This window comes from Tamandua tetradactyla, chromosome 3 (genome assembly GCF_023851605.1).
Source record: "Tamandua tetradactyla isolate mTamTet1 chromosome 3, mTamTet1.pri, whole genome shotgun sequence".
NCBI lineage: Eukaryota > Metazoa > Chordata > Mammalia > Pilosa > Myrmecophagidae > Tamandua > Tamandua tetradactyla.
This window is the reverse complement of record NC_135329.1, coordinates 93305963-93323440: the sequence shown is the minus strand read 5'-3', so window position 1 is coordinate 93323440 and position 17478 is coordinate 93305963. Positions and strand designations below refer to the sequence as shown.

At 42.2% G+C, this 17478-nt stretch overlaps 1 long non-coding RNA gene and 1 pseudogene across 2 annotated transcripts in view; both read left to right on the top strand.

Annotated features, from left to right (window-relative positions):
• LOC143677511 (uncharacterized) overlaps nucleotides 1–17352 on the top strand; it is a 109683-nt gene extending 92331 nt beyond the window's left edge. Inside the window, exons 5-8 of one of the 2 annotated variants that reach the window (XR_013172637.1) lie at nucleotides 940–1019; nucleotides 6797–6930; nucleotides 7645–7848; nucleotides 16665–17352. This is a non-coding gene — a long non-coding RNA (uncharacterized LOC143677511). The remainder of the gene's footprint in view (nucleotides 1–939; nucleotides 1020–6796; nucleotides 6931–7644; nucleotides 7849–16664) is intronic. The other variant, XR_013172638.1, reaches the window with a different exon arrangement.
• Nucleotides 12780–16667, top strand: LOC143677510 (nuclear pore complex protein Nup153 pseudogene; annotated as a pseudogene).
• Nucleotides 17353–17478: the final 126 nt, after the last annotated feature.

Here is a 17478-nt window from a genome sequence, read left to right as displayed (position 1 = left end):
CCCAGTGTCCCAGCCTGCCCCCAGCATCCCTTGGGTGGAACACTATGCCCGAGGACCTCCCTTCTTCCTGTAGGCAGCATCTTTCTCACTGGCCCCTGGAGGTAGTTTATGTGAGAGGTGGTTCACAGAATATGGGGTAAGAACAGATAAAGAGGTTGAAAGGCCAACAAGAAGTGAGCATTACCAAATAAGTGTCACCGTGGGGCGCAGCTCTGTCCCTCTGGTACCTGCTGAGAAGTGTAAAGAAGGTCCTGCACAATTGTCAACCCCAGGTCTCTGAGAGAGGTCCTCTAGCTCCCACTGGCTGAGGGTTGCCCTAGGAAGCATGTTCCTGGTACTTGACAACCTCAAAGTGCTGGCTGTGCTGGCTCTGTTAGTTTTTGCCACATTGTGCTTAGAGCCAGCCACTTATTATCACTTGGCAGTGCAGCTTGTTCACCTGGGCAGTGCTGGCTGGGTGCAAGTGGGTCAGGTCAGTTCTGTTTGTCCTTCTAGGGCTGCAGGTGGGTCAGGTCTGCTCACTGTATCCTTCCTGGGCTCCTATGAGACAGGTTTGCTCTGTGTCCTGGGCTGTGTGTGGGTCAGGTCTGCTCCACATGTGTGTCCTGCAGGTGTGTCAAGTTTGCTGTGTGTCCTGGGCTGCGTGTGGGTCTGGTTTGGTCTGTGTGTCTTTCCTGCAGGCTGGTCAGGTCTGCTCTATGTGTCTGTCTAACAACTAGGTCTGGTCTCCTTCATGTATTCTTCCTGGGCTGCAGGCAGGTCAGGTCTGCTCTGTGTGTCATTCCTTGGCTGCAGGTGGGTCAGGTCTACTCCTTGTGTCTGTCCTGCAGGTAGTTTGTTCTGATCTGTATGTCCTGGTGGCAGGTGGGTCAGGGCTGCTCCATGTGTCTTTTCAGGGCTGCAGATGAGTCATTTCTTTTCCATGTGTCTGTCCTGCAGGAGTATCAGTTCTGCTCCATGTGTCCTTCTTGAGCTCCTTGTTGGTCAAGTCTACTCCATCAATCCTTCCTGGGCTTCAGGTGGGTAAGCTCTGCACTGTGTGTCTGTCCAGCAGACAGGCCAGACCTGCTCCATATGTCCTGGGTTTTGGCTGGTCAGGTGTGCTCCAGGTATCTGTGCTGCAGGCTGGTGTGATCTGTTCCATCTCTGTCCTACAGGTGAGTCAGGTTTGCTCCATGTGTCTTGGGCTACAGGTGGGTCAGGTCTGCTCCATGTGTCCTTCCTGGTCTGCATGCAGGTGAGGTCTGCCCTGTGTCCTTTGTGGCTTGCACGTTGCTCAGGTCTCCTCTGCCTGTGCTGGGCATGCCCTTCTCCCAGAGATATTATCAAAGGATGATATCTTTCCCAATTGAAAAGACTTCGTGAGCTGAGGCTGTACATTACTCATCTCATTATTGCACTCAGATAATGTGATGATGACCAGTGAGAGGTGAGACCAGCGTGCTGACCAGCTCCTTATGCAATCGCAGCCCCCGCCTGCCCTGGGTCCCCGCCCCACCTGGGAACCTGCATCTGTCCGTGCACAGGAAATCCGTAGCCTACATTAAATCCACTCCCATCCAGCGTCCAGATTATTCACTCATATCTCATTCCATATTCTTGTTTTGTATTCATTTGTAAAGGTTTTTTATTCATTTGTAAGACTATCCATGTAACAATCATAATGAAGTATTATTACTAATATATACCATGTACACTTAGCAAAGCAACATTTCAATATGTCATATTTCCCATAATATTAGGCAACGTGTATACAAAACTTGATGTATGATTTTATAATTACATTTTAAAAATCGCCTTTCAACTCTTCTAAGATGACATGATAGCACATATTAATATTTAACATACGATATTACATTGAAGCTACTATATAAAACAAGGATAAAGTGCTGCTGATTGTTCTGGGTTGTGTGAGAACACCCTACAATGAGCACATTTTAGCAATGCAGCCAACACATAGGAATAGGAAGTAGAGTACCACAGGGGATACTTCATTTGTCTTATTTCTATATCAGAGAAACTTGCAGAAATTTCTGCCGATTAGCTTATATCCTCCTTAAAATGCTCAGCCCAGGCAGACAGAAGGTAGGGTCTGTTTCTAGGCTGCAATGGCTGTGAACACCCCAGGCTCTACCAATTTTATTTTGTGTATTTGTTTGGTGATATGCATTTCTTAAGAATCTGTTGTGCTCTGCAGAAGCAACAAAGCTGAATAATTCACAGTTCCCACCCAATGAGCACACACATGACTGGTGGAGAGAGGCATGCACCCCTGGTTTATTTAGCTTCCCTGAAAGTGGCTCATCTTTCTCGTTTCTGTGGACAGTTCTGAGGACATAACCCACCCATGCCTTTCCCGCAGTCCCCATGATTGCCTTTCCTGTGCTCGTGGCAGCAACACAAATTTCAGTGAATTGATGGAATAGGAAGGGAGTGTGGGCATCTTTCCCAGGGCTGGGTGTCTCTACTTCTCTAAGTTATGGTTCATCCAAAGAGGCAGAACCAGTAGGAGACAGAAGAAGGGTTTACTGCAAGAAATTGGCTGACATCAGTGTGAATCCACGGGGCAGGTGGTCAGGAAGGGCATGCTGGAAACCTGGGCATGGGTCCTTGGGCAGAATTTCTTCTTCCTAAGGGAAGCCTCAACTCTGCTTTTGAGGCCATAAAACTGAACGAATCAAGTCCACAAAGAGTATGCAGAATAATCTCCCTTGCTTGAAGTCAATCGGTTATGGACATCTACAAGTACAGTTACAAAACCACATAAATTAGTATTTGGTTGTATGACTGGGAACTTAGTCTAATCAAGCTGACACATTGAAAACATCACCAGTCCACTCCTTGTCATCTGGGCACTGACACATCTCCTTTATTTATCTCCAAATAAAGGCAACAGCAGAGATTTAACTGTTGTCACACATGACACAACTATCCTATGTACAACCCCAAAACATGCTAATGCTTCCCACAGAAGAGGATGCAAAGTCCTTCAGTGAGTTTCACTCTTCCTCTTTGATTTAACCTAATAAATATGATAAAAAGTAGCTATTATCAATGGTTGGGTGATAATGAGTAAAAGAGCAAAGGAAATAAAAATATTTGATTAATACATATATACAAACATATTCTTCGCAAAATAAGGAAGAACTATTCAACAATTACAGCCCTCATTTCTGCAATTGACCATGTAGATGTAGCTCATGTTTATCACTACCTTGTTCCACTACCATGTTCCCTTTCCCCTCAGTGAGCACCTCAACTGGCTGTGGTTCTTTGCCTGGTGGGGAGACCCAAACCTTCAATCCTGGAGTTTCTGAGCCATTGGTAGTCCTGTCTGGATTGGGTTGTTGCAGTTTTCCATTGATTTTAATCACAGGGCATGATAGGACTAAGAGATGTCCTAGGGGATCTCCTATATTCAAGGAAAATTCTTCTCTATCTCCTTTGTGTAGTTGCAGTCCGATTTCCCTCTGATGATCAGGATCAATCACCCTAGACAGAACAGTAATCCTCTTCCTTGCCCGTTAATTCAGAGGCATGAGGAGCCCAAAGTGGCCAGGTGGGAGTCTTAACTTTCAGTTCAATAGAATCATTGTTGTGTCTCTTGGTGAGAGCACTCCTCCTTTTGGAACTCAGACCTATAGACCAGTCTTAGTCTTAGACACATTTTTTGAAATGTGACAAACATACAGAAAAGCACACAAATAATAGCTGCATAGTTGGATAAGTTTTCGCAAACTGTTCCCACAGCTCCCAGATCACAAAACAGCATGACCCACCCCCACCCCCCCAAAGCTCCCCCTGTGGACACTGCTAGCATGGCTTTTCCAGAAGAAAGGGTCACAGGGTCCGGCACTTCAAAGGAGAAACATCTCTCAGTGAGAAGGTGATTTATTGTGAGTGCACAGGCAAGGAACTGGAGGAATCTTCCTAAAACCAGGTCCAAAGTGAGGATGTGAGTTAGGTAGAGGAAGGGGTGTCTGGTTAAATTAAACTAAGACATAGCCATGTAATCATGATTGTTTGATCTCAGTCTCTGATTTTATTATGTCTTGTTTTCAGGATTCTTTGGTCCCATTTTGTTTTCTCAGGGTTACTTATGTGCAGAGCTTTATGATCTTAAGTTCTCAACCATGGGGTGTGAACTTCTTTCTCTTGGCATCCCGTAGTCTGAGGCAAGATGTAGACTAGATCTGGCTTTTGTGGGAAACTCAAAACAGGATTTCAGTTAGAGCTTACAAAGGAACTTCAGATACCAAGAAGAAACTATAATTGAAGGATATAAGACTATTGCCATTGCTATGTTCTTTAGGTACTTATTTTTTTAATAAACTTTTAACCAACATTAATTTTTCCAGGTTCCAACTAACCCTGCACCCTCATCGTGACTGCTGTCTATGTGTAACAGTCACCGCTAATTCTTTCCTGTTTTTTTTTTTTTTTTTTTAATTTTATATCAATGAACACTTCAGGCTTCAGTCCTTTTTACCTAGCTTCTTTGGCCCCACACTCCTTGGTCAGAAAAGAAGTCTTACTCTGCCCCCAGGTCATGCTCTTTTCTGGTAACTTCCTAGGAAAGCAGTGGCCCAAGTCAGGGGTCTGCTGGTACTCTCCCATGGTAGCTGGCTCTGTCTCCATGACAACCGGAGCCATCGTGGGGCTCTGTTGTAATCATTTGCTTATTAATCTATTGGTGGGAAAAATAAATGAATAAATGATGCATTATCAGGAATATGGAGTAACAGGGGCAGAGGTACTGAGCCAAGGATGGGCTTCCCATTCTCAGGGTAGCGTCTGAGACCAGAAGGAAGGAGGGATGGTGCGCTCAGAGTGGGACAAACTGGCAGTCTTAAGGTGTTACAATTATCTGGTTAAATATTAACCAATTAACAGGAAAATGTGTTACACTGAGCTCTCTGATGGAGTCAATGATTTACCATTGCTGTATTTTTTTAATGAGAAAATGTGCCAAAATAAAAATAAGTGAGAGAAGGAGCCACAGACAGAAGTTCTTGCTGCCTGACACTGGATCTGTTCTTAGCAGGTTTTTATTTAAGACACATTACTAGGAAATAAAACAGCATGCAAGGGAGAGCTAGCCACCTCGATAAGAGAAGAGTTAATCAAGGTCCTTTGTCATCTGAAAAGATGCTGAGCTGTAAGATCTCATAGGAGATCTGTATCAGATGCCAGTTCAGGAGCTGGAAGATAAATCAAGCAGCATAACATTTTTGAAGCATTTAACGGATATTTTAATAATAGCCTCAAGTGGAGGGATGTTATTACTATTGGGTTGGAAAAGTCAGGAGCAAACAATGTGATACAGACTAACCTGATAATTAACAGACAGACACATTTCTCAATTGCAGTGGATACACTCACTGCAGAAGTCTAGACATGGTCTAAAAGAGAGAGGGTTCATTGATATGCTGACTACTCCATGTCGCCTAATGGGAATGCTTCAAACAGAAGACTTTAGAGTAGTTCTCTATATTTTACCCAGGAGGAATCCTTGAAATAGTTGTCAGTTTTCAGGAACCCCTGAATAGAAATAATAATATCCAAATGAGCTTTGTCACTGAATGTGATTTTTTTAAAAAACCTTTACATTATTTGTTTTGAAAGTCTACTAGTCATTTAAGATAATCAGTACCTTTACTATCAAAAAGCTGTGATGTGTAGTTAAGTTTCTTTTCTGTTGGCTGGTGCCGTGGTTGCATTTTTAAGTTCTCCACAGATAGGCCACATGGGCCAGGACACCTGGCAGGGCCATGCCAGGTAAAATCCATCCTTTGCTCAAGGTCGAGAGGTCCACTCCCAGGTCCAGTAACTCACTGGAAGGGCTCTCAGAGCCCTGCAGGGCTGTTACATTCTCATGGTTATTGTCTATTACCGTGAAAGCGTGAAGGTTAAGGTCAACAGGGACGGTCCATGCCAGGGCTGCCCTCCTGGTGGAGCCTGCCACAGAGCGCGTTCCTCCAGGAGCTACGTGTGGTCACAGGCGTGAGGCCTTCTCAGCCAGACTCACCCACACCTCTGGACCTGGAATTTCTCCTGGGGCCATCCCATGGGTGTAGCTGACCACTGGTGAGGCTGGCCTCACTTCCCAGGCCCTCCAGGGGCTGAATTTATACCCTGTGGCCCACGATCTCCTATGAATCACACTACTGCTCCCCAGGACCAACTCACAGTCATGTCCCTTCTGAAACATCACTGCTTCTGTGGACATCCCCCAATTCTCTTCCTCCAGCTGTGTCCCTTTCAAATCACCCTGAGCCTCTGGACACATCCCCAGCTCTCTCCCTCCAGCCTCAGGATAACCTAACCCCGGATACCCCTCCAGCTCTCTTCCTCCAGCCAGGTCCCACTGGAATGACCACTGTGCCTCTGGACACCCTACCCACCTGCAGCTCTCTCCTTCCAGCTACATCCTTTCCCAATGACCACTGAGCCTCTGGACAGTCCCCCAGATCTCTCTCTCCATCCTCTGGACATCCCCCTCCAGCTTTCCCTCACAGATCCCAACCCACCCTCTCCCTTCCCCATCCCTCTACTTGCACTAGCCCAGGGGTCCCTAAAACAGAGCTTTGCAGATACAACCTCCTGGGGTCATCCTCCTCTGAGAATCCCTGGGATTCTCTGCTGCCCTGAGCAAAGCACACAAGTGTAGTTTTCAAGAGTAATCCCCTTTCCCCCTTTTTTGTAAAGGTGCACAGTTAAAAAGACTGAAGTACCTTCTGGATCATAGGGCAGTTGTTTTCATATAAGGGGATCTCATGATGTTTTCTCCCCCCAGGAAATGAAAGCCTGTGACCTGGGCAGGGCCAGGTAAACCATGCCGACCACTGCGGGGCATGGTGGGTGGTCCTCAGCGTGGCTGTTCCAGGACCGCTTCCCAAGGCCTTTGGCCAGGCAGCCCCAGGCCACCAGGTAAACTGGGCCCAAAGCCCCCATGAGCACTCCCCCTTAGCCAGAGCAGACAAAGGGGTCATTCTGGGGAAGGCCTGGACCTCTGCCTGGAGGCTGTGCATGGACCTCAGGGGTGAGCAGATCTCAATGTGAGGCCCGAGACAGGGACAGGTCTTTAATGGGGCCAATATGCAGGAATTAGGAGAAGTTACATCCACCAGCTGAGGGGCTAGAGAACATTTTTTTCCTTGAGAGATTTTAGTTTTCAGCTGTGGTTGGAAAGCCTCAAAATTCTCAAGGCTACTGCTAAGATAGGAGGTGGAAGTAAGCTACAAGGTTGTATTAACCACGACGAGAAGAAATGACCTATGAAGGAGACCTTAGCCACTCAAAATGTGTTAAGAATATTTCTATAAATGAGTTTTGACAAAAATGTTAGGAAAGGCTAATGATAGAAGTGAGGACCATGGACACCTGATACCAGGCCAGATATGGAACATTTATGTGTGTGTGGATGTGTGCCTGTGTGCATATGTGTATATGTGCACATGTGCCTGTGTGCATGTGTGCCCATGTGTGTGTGTGCCTGTGGACCTGTGTGTGCACACATGTGTGTCCATGAGCCTCTATGTGTGTGCATGCAGGTGGGTATGCAAGACTCTACACATTTAAAAACATTCATGAGGCACATGTACATATTTAAAATTTAATTATATTTTATTATATTTTCTGTAGGTTCGGAGGTGATGGATCTTGATGGAAAAAACTCTTTGCTTTACAGATTTATTCAAAATACCATAAGTCCAGTAAAAGATGTCATTTCTTTGAAATTTGAAACAAGGCAGAGTGATGGGATTCTATTTCACAGAGAAGGAAGAACCGGAGATGGTATCACCCTGGAATTAGTAAAAGGACAACTCCTTTTGCTCATCAATTCAGGTAAAATTATCAGAAAGGCACCTAATACTCTAATGATTAGATGTAATTTATGTCAAAGTACTTTCATATCTGGTACCTTTAATGGTCGTTTCATATGCAAGGGATGCCAACTGTGTTTTCACATGCAACTATTTTGCAATAGTAATAATTGTGCAGGAAGGGAGTCATGGAAGCTCTTTCCGTCACTCAGATGCAACCACTTGACTAAGGGTACATGGGTGGTTCAGTGGTAGAAAGCTCGCCTTCCATAAAGTACATTTTTGATAAAAAATTTAATGGAAATTAAATATAAGTAACTAAGATAAAAAGTAGATTTCCAGCCTGCCATATTTTTCCATGTGGGGATGATGTCAAACACTCATTATTTTACACTATCTGGTAGGCATAGACATTTTATTTCATAAAACTAAAACTACAATTCAAAGTGTACTGTGGAAAATAAGATGTTTCCAAATGACTCAAATTTTAGAAAATGTTTAAAAAAATAAAACGTTTATTCTATATCCATGTGTCTTTTCTAATTAAGACCTGTGAAATGTCAGAACTAGAAATACCATATTGTTATAGAGAAGAGTAAAAAAAAAAAAGAGTTTTAAGTAAAAAAAAAAAAGACTTCTACACTGAAAACTACAAAACATTGCTGACGGAAAATAATGAAGGCCTAAAACTGGCAAGACATCATGTTCATGGATTAGAAGAGTTAATATCATTAGGATGTCAATATTACCCAAAGTGATATACAAATTTGATCAATTCCTATCAAAATTCCAGCAGCTTGGTTTGCAGAATGGAAAAAAACAACCCTCAGGTTTATATGGAACTGTAAGTGGCTACTGAATAACCAAGACGATTCTGAGAAAGAAGAACAACATTGGAAATCTTACACTTTCTGATTTCAAAATTTTATTACAAAGCTGCAGTAATCAAAATAGTTTACTACTGACATAAAGACAGGCAAATAGATCAAGGGAACAGACATGAAAAACCAGGAATACACCCACAGCTCTAGGACAAGTTTGTTTTCAAAAAGGGTGCTAGGTACTTACAAAGAAGAGAGAATTGTGTCTTCCACAAATGGTGCAGAGAAAACTGTATATATGTATATTACATATGTGTACATTCATAGAATAAGTGTATATTCACAGAGATTTGATTGTTTTGAAGGAAATAATGGATTTCCTTTTGAAATTTGAAGGAAATAATAATGCCAATTATTTTGGGAATATTTTGCCAAAAATGAGTTTTGCCATTAATATGGAGCAATTGAAAAGCTCATGTGTTGCTGGTGGGAATAGCAAATGTGGTAGCCATTGTAGAAAACAGTTTAGCAGCTCCTTATAAAATTCACATAAAATTATAATATGACCCAAGAATTCTACTCTTATTGAAAATAGCCTCAAATAGATAATTACAGGTCAATACTAGTAACAGTATTATTTACAATAGCTTAAAGGTGGAAACATCTTAAGTGTCTATCCACAGATGACTGCATAAACCAACCTTGGCATATTCATACAATGGGAGATTATGCAGCCATAAAAAGGAAAGAAATTCTGACACATGCAAGAACATGAGTATATGAAAATAAATTATGAATTGGAGAGATCCCAAGTACATAATGAAATGTGCAACCTGCAAAGAATAAATAAAAAACAAGTTTTACATACACAAAGATTTGAGTACAACTTAGGAATGTAAATCAATTCTTTAACATAAAAATACTTGAGAACAACATTATGTTTTCTAACTATTAAATGATCATTTTCCAATTAAAAATAACAGAGATCAGTGCCTGCCCATGAGAAAAAAAAAACAGATTATTTGAATTAACAAGAGACAGACATTGGCTGTCAAACTAGGCTGCATATCAGAATCAATTGGAGACATTTACAAAAATATATATGCTTCAGAGCCATAGTTGGAAATATTGCAGTCTGATCTGGGATTGGGCAGATGTATCTAGTTTTTCAAAATGTCAACCCAAGATGTTACAAATTGGAGATAGTGGCATAAATTTAGCACTTTGACTTATTTTCTCCAAAATCAACAAAGCAACCAGAAAAAATGGTGAACAAATGAGATCAATCCTATGTAAATTAAGAAAATTATGGAATTCTGCTTCATAGGTTTATGTTTAAAAGTGAACACAGGCATGGGGAAAGGGGGAGACAAAAGGCAGGAGGAATCAGATATCAGCACAATCTCCTAGTAGTTTTTGAGGAAGTGGGTGACATCTTGAGATACATGACCAAAACTCCTTCCTTAAATGGGTGGCAGCAATTGGGATGGTCTTCAATGGGAGATTCTTTGGACATCACACCTGAGAAAGAAACAAAAAGAAGGGACAAATGGGAAGCAGACCTTCAATCTGTTGATATAGAACTTTAATGCACGCAGCCACGTGATGGAAGGAAAAGGGAAAATTACTCATTGATGATGGCTGGTGAAAAGTAAAGAATAAAACATAAGCTAGAGCAAGTGTTTTTAATGTTATAAAGTATGTTTTATTACACTAAGGTTGAAGGTGTACATCACTGCAAAACTCTTTGAATTCAGTTTGATTTCAGTTTGTACAGCTCTATAGAGGATGTGCTGGTTTGAAAGGATTATGTACCCTAGTAAAGGCTGTTTTAATCCTGATCCATAATGTGGAGGCAGCCATTTCTGTAAACCCTATTCAGCATTGTATGTTGCAAATTTGATTAGATTATCTCCACGGAGATGTGACACACCCAATTGTGTATATTAGCCTTTGATTAGAGGGAGATGTGACCTTACCCATTCCAAGCAGGTCTTGATTTGCTTATCAGAATCCTTTAAAAGAGGAAGCATTTTTGAAAGAGATGTAAGAGACATGGGAGAATGACAGCAGAGCCACGAAGCAGAGACCCCACGCTACCAGAGATATTTAGAGATAAGGAAGACATCCCTGGGGGAGCTTCATGAAACACGAATCCTGGAGAGACAGCCAGCAGATGTTGCCATGTTCACCACATGCATTTCAAGTTGAGAGAGAAACCCTGAACTTCACCAGCCTTTCTTGAGTGAAGGTAACCTCTTGTTGGTGCCTTTATTTGGACATTTTTATAGACGTGCTTTAAATGGGACGTTTTTGCGGCCTTAGAACTGTAAACTTGCAACTTATTAAAGTCCCCTTTTTAAAAAACAGCTCCATTTCTGGTGTATCACATTCCGGCAGCTAGCAAACTACAACAGTGGCCTCCTTAAGGTCCAGAAATTCTTTTTATTGCAATTGAGCCAGGGGATATATGGACTGGTCTGATGTATAAGCATTGTTTGGATTACTGTTGTATTAATGAAACCTGAAAACTGCTAAAATACATTTAAAAAATGGAAAAAGAGATTGTGGCAAACTAACCCCAGGAATACTATACAAAACTGAAAAAAGCAAATCTTCAGCAATAAAATCAAGGCCCCAAAGACTTAAAGCAGGAAACAATATATGGGTAAGTTAGAAGATAAGTTAAAAATTGACTACATTGTTTGTGGATTTAAAAATATGATTAACTTCTCAAGAAAAATAAATAATTGCTAAACATTAAATTAAAGATAGACATTAATTTCTGGGGGTGAAAGAAGTGAGTGTGGGTGCTGTTTACTATTTATAAGCTGATGAATGAACTACTCTTTGATAATTAATTATTTGATTATATTAGATGTTCTAAAATATTTCCTTGAAATATTGCTAGTCCAACTGTAGAACTCAAGTTTTAGTTTAACTAAAATTTCAGTTGAAAAAGCCTTTGTATTTTAGCTCTTAGATACCACATTTGAGAGCACAGCTCTAGGACGTCTGACATTTCATTGTTTATGGTAGAAATAAGTATCTGTTTCAAAAAACTGCTGCATGATAACTCAAGTAATACTAAGAACAATTATTAAAGGTAAGAGCACAATAGAAAGGAAAAGAAAAAAAAACATTTGTGCAGGGCACAGGAGAAAACAAAGCCATCAGAACAAATGAAATATACAATGAAAAGGAAAGTTTGGCTCCAAAAGGACTAAACTAAATGAAGTCATAACCTCTACAAACATGACACAAATGTAGACATCGCAGGGCTCAGGCATAAGAAGGCAACCTAGCAGTTAGGGATGAAATGGAGATGGTAACACCCAAGAAAAAGTGTAAAGCCATCAAAATGGTTTCCTGTGGGAGAAGGACATGGGGTGAAGCATATGGTGGTGTTGTTTTCTTAACAAAGAATTTTAGAACTATTTAGCCCCCTAAACTAACCCCTAGGCAGCCCATAATCTTCATCCAGGGGGTCCCAGATATTGAGGGTTTGGTTCCAGACTATTGCAATTCTGCAAACACTGCAATAACACCACGTTGGTTTTGGTTTCCCGGTGCACATAAAAGTTATGTTCACAGTATGCTGTAGTATAGTAAGTGTCCAATAGAATTATGTTATAAAAAGCGTGACCATCCCTTCATAAAAAACAACGGAATAGGCAGAGCTGCGCTGTACACCGCGGCGGGAGCAGGCGCTGTGCACAAAGGGGTCAGGATGGCGGGCGGGGCCGGCAGCAGCGACCACCCAAGCAGTGGGAAAGAACCGGCCGTGGGTCCAGCTGGAACTTAGCAGCGCGAGGAGCCTCCCCGCCTTTCTCTGCGGGGCATCTCCATGGAGACCGTGACGTCACGGGGGCTCCGCGGGGGACTACCGGACAGGAGCCAGCTTCGCGGGTCTCTCCACCGCCAAGCCCCCCCTCTGCCAGTGAGCACTGTTGCTCTGCTCGTATTCTCAACCTCGCGGTCCCCGGGGTGCTGTGTCCCCATCCGGGCGGCCATCTGGGCCAAGCCCGGGTGGGGGATTGCCCCAAGGTCCCGCTCCCCACTCTCCCGCCCCTCTCACCTGCCCCGTTACCCGCCCGGTCGCCGGCCCGACCAGGAGCCGCAGAGCCTCACCATGGCCTCCAGAGCCGGAGGACTGGGAAGGGGCGGCGGCAAGATCCAGACACAAACTGTCCACAAAGGACTGATTAAGCTTTATATGCAGTGGCGACTGACGTATGGTGGCATCTTTAGAAGGCTTACAGAATCCATAAGGAATATTGTGCCAGGATGGCTGCAGAGATACTTCAACACGAATGAAGATGTACTCGGGTGCTCAGCAGACACAGGGGAGGTACCACGTGAGCAGGAAAATAAAGATGAGCGTCTCACGCAGGCCACTGAGGAGAGCTCCAGTACTAGTGATGGGAGGATCACTCCTGCACCAACAGTCGATAATACAGAAGAACCTTCAACAACTAGTACTGCTTCAAGTCATGCAGATGTGCCAACAAGGCCTTCTCTTCATCAGAGCCATCTGCGCGTCTCCATGTTGGAATCCCCTATCTTACACCACCAACTGTCCATGTCCTTGGCATTGACAACTAGCAGTTCTGCATTTTCCCTTGTAAAGGAAGTTAAAGATTCTGCTTCTCAGCATGATGATAACAGTTCAACTACCAGTGTTTTTTCTTCAAGAGCTTCTGATAAAGATATAGCTGTTGCAAAGAATACTTCAGTCCCACATCTGTGGTCCATAGAGCCCCAGCCTTCTTGTGCACTCCCACAGCACATTGCCACCAGCTCAAAAAACCCAGCATTCAACTTGGCTGCCTTTGGAACACTTTCCTCTTCGCTCGGGAGTTCTTCGATCCTTAAAACAAAACAGTTTAGAGATTCTCCTTGTTATCCTGGAAAAACAACATATGGTGGGGCAGCAGCTCCTGCAGGATGGTCTCAGCTACCAAGTGCACCTTATCAGGCACCAGTTAGAAGACAGATGAAAGCGAAGCAACTCAATACACAGTCTTTTGTAGTGATTAGTTTGGCACCTCAGCGAATATTACAATACTCAGAGAAGATGTCCAGCCCTCTACAGGATGCAAAAAAAATATCTTTTGTTGTTTCCTCACTTGTGAATTATCTTGATAGAAGTGATATATATTCCACAGATTTTCAGGCTAAAACGGTTAAGGTGGACTCTCAGTATCCCCCTGTTAAGGGACCTTTGATTCCAAAGCCAATTCCCATAGCAACAAATCACGCTGTTCATTTTAAACCATCTGTGACCTTTTCTCATAAATTGAGAAAGACTAATCAAAGAATAGCTGACAAGTACAAGCACAATACTCAGTATGAAAAAAGTGTGACACCAGGACAAAATAGACAGGGAGAAAGTGGATTTCCATGCCCAAATTTCAGTCGACCTTCAGACAACAGATTATCTTCTGGAATAGGGAATGGAGGCAGCAAAACAAGAGGAGAGAGAACAAACCTCCCTGCATCTAAATTGCCAAAGGAGGAGAAAATGGAAGTACAGGTATTATCAAAAATCTCTCTATCAATCACCAGTTCTTCTGTGAATTATCTTGATAGAAGTGATATATATTCCACAGATTTTCAGGCTAAAACGGTTAAGCTGGACTCTCAGTATCCCCTTGTTAAAGGACCTTTGATCCCAAAGCCAGTTTCCATAGCAACAAATCACGCTGTTCATTTTAAACCATCTGTGACCTTTTCTCATAAATTGAGAAAGACTAATCAAAGAATAGCTGACAAGTACAAGCACAATACTCAGTATGAAAAAAGTGTGACACCAGGACAAAATAGACAGGGAGAAAGTGGATTTCCATGCCCAAATTTCAGTCGACCTTCAGACAACAGATTATCTTCTGGAATAGGGAATGGAGGCAGCAAAACAAGACGAGAGAGAACAAACCTCCCTGCATCTAAATTGCCAAAGGAGGAGAAAATGGAAGTACCGGTATTATCAAAAATCTCTCCACCAATCACCAGTTCTTCTGTGAATTATCTTGATAGAAGTGATATATATTCCACAGATTTTCAGGCTAAAAAGATTAAGCTGGACTCTCAGTATCCCCCTGTTAAAGGACCTTTGACCCCAAAGCCAGTTTCCATAGCAACAAATCACGCTGTTCATTTTAAACCATCTGTGACCTTTTCTCATAAATTGAGAAAGACTAATCAAAGAATAGCTGACAAGTACAAGCACAATACTCAGTATGAAAAAAGTGTGACATCAGGACAAAATAGACAGGGAGAAAGTGGATTTCCATGCCCAAATTTCAGTCGACCTGCAGCAGCCAACGGATTATCTTCTGGAATAGGGAATGGAGGCAGCAAAACAAGACGAGAGAGAACAAACGTCAGGGCATCTAAATTGCCAAAGGTGGAGGGAATGGAAGTACAGGTATTATCAAAAATCTCTCCACCAATCACCAGTTCTTCACTGCCTGCCTGCAGTTCAAGTTCCTCTGGAACAACACCTTCCTCTCCATCACCCATCAGTCCTTCGCAACCATTAACAAATAAGGGACAAATGAACTCTTCAAGCAGCACTGGCGGTCCTGACTTTAGAGTTTCATCTCCAGTTGTAAAAGTCACTGAGGCAGACACACAATCTCCACCATCTAGTGTGCCTGCTGCAAAAGCAGAAATCTCTGACACCACTAGTACTTCAGACCCAGTGATAAATACTTCAGCTCAAGATATCACTTCTGGGAATAATACAAGCTGTAAGAAGAAACCAGATGAAGTTTGTGAAGGCCTTTTTAGTCAAGCAAAACCTGTGAAAGAAGGAAATGTCCTAGATTTTGTGGAAAACCCTGGTTTCATATCACCGAAGGTAGATCCTTTAGCTGCTCAGCATACTATGACAAGCCAGGTAGTTGATACAAAACCAGCAATAGGTAGCTTTACTCCTAGTGTAATTGGACTTGGGGAAAGTTTAAAAGGTCAATCATCACGGTGGCGTAAAACATGTCTACTCCGGAACAAAGTTCCGGAGAAGTGCCTGGTCTGTGAAGCTGCAAAGTTGTCATCATCATCATGGCTGTGTGATACATGTCTACTCCAGAACAAAGTTACAGATGAGAAGTGCATGGCCTGTCAAACTTCAGAATTGCCATCAAGAGGTGCTGCTAAACAGACTGGAAGTGGGACATCAAATATAAATGGCAAACCAACTGTCTCTGCATCGGGGACAGGCTTTGGACACAAATGTAAGCCAGCAGTAGGAACTTGGGATTGTGATACCTGTTTAGTGCACAATAAGCCTGAAGCAATAAGATGTGTTGCTTGTGAAACACCCAAACTTGGAACTGGTGTTAAGTGGTTCCTTACATTTCCAGCGCCTTCAAAAAGTCTATAAATATGACTGCTCCATCTGCTAGCTGCCCTGTGACCACTGGTACCTTAGGATTTAGAGATGAGTTTAAAAGACGCACAGAATCTTGGGAGTGTCCAATAGGCTGCATTTCTAATAATGCCTGACCCACCACCTACTTTTGACACAGTGTCAAGCAGTAATCAGCCTCCTATGTTTGCATAACAGCCTAGTCAGTCTGCAGTTGGCTCTGAAACAACTCCTAATTCCAGTTTGGTTTTCCACCTTGGCAGCAGCACTACAAATTTCAACTTCACAAACAATAATCCATTAGGAATGTTCACATTTGGTGCAAATCTGCCACACCTGTAGACCTAGCCCAGCCTTCGACTCAGAAGGATTTCTATTTAACCAGTCTCAAGCAGCATTTACAATGGGGTCAATTGGGAAACATGTTTTCTCTTCTGGAACTTCAGCTTCTGCTTGCAAGGTAAAGACTACTGTTAGATGTAGGAAATAAATTCACAGTGGTTTTATACCCAATAGTTTTATTAACAAGAGCTGATGTCTTGCATTCAGATAAGGGATTGTACTATCTGCTGGAGTTATCTGAAGTCGGATCTGCCTATGGACACCTTTAATTTTGGGATTTTGCTTCTTGTTTTTTCTTTATAGAAACCCTCCAACCCTACCTCACCCCTTTAAGAAATAGCTGGACTGATGATTGATTCTTCAGCAAGAATATCATATGATCCAGCGTATTCTACCTGGTCTGACTGTACACAGGAATAGAGACCAAACCTGAATGACTTTGTATAAAACCACTTTGCACCATTAGTAAGCATTGACATGCATTATGGAAGTCTTTGAAGTTGTAGTTATATTTGAGGAGTTTTGAATGTACACAGGAATAGAGGCCAAACCTGAATGACTTTGTATAAAACCACTTTGCACCATTAGTAAGCATTGACATGCATTATGGAAGTCTTTGAAGTTGTAGTTATATTTGAGGAGTTTTGTATTCAGTAGAGGGTGCTAAAATGAATGATTTCTATGCTGAGTTTATGCTGTGTATGTGTGAAGTGAGTGAGTTGGGTACATGGGGCACTAAAATTTTGATAGAAGAAGCCTGATTAAGACTGGTCCATGCACAGGACTTGTTAGATATATCTAGTTCTCAGTTTAATAATTACATGCTATTTCTATATTCTCCTTACGATTATCACCTACCTTTTTTCATTGTTTTATTATAAAATTTGTAAATACTATTTGTTTCTATACTTTTTTGGCATAAAATAAATCCTGAACTTGAAATTTTAATTTTGTGCTAGAAATTTGTTGTTTTTTAGTCTTATCTCAGATCTTATTATGTAAATCTCATTATTCAAAGTTGCCTTAATCCATTTGGAAGTTTGTTTTTTTTTTTAAACTGAGTATTGTTGACATGAATTTATTGGCTTTTCTGATCCAATTCTATTTTGACAAAAAT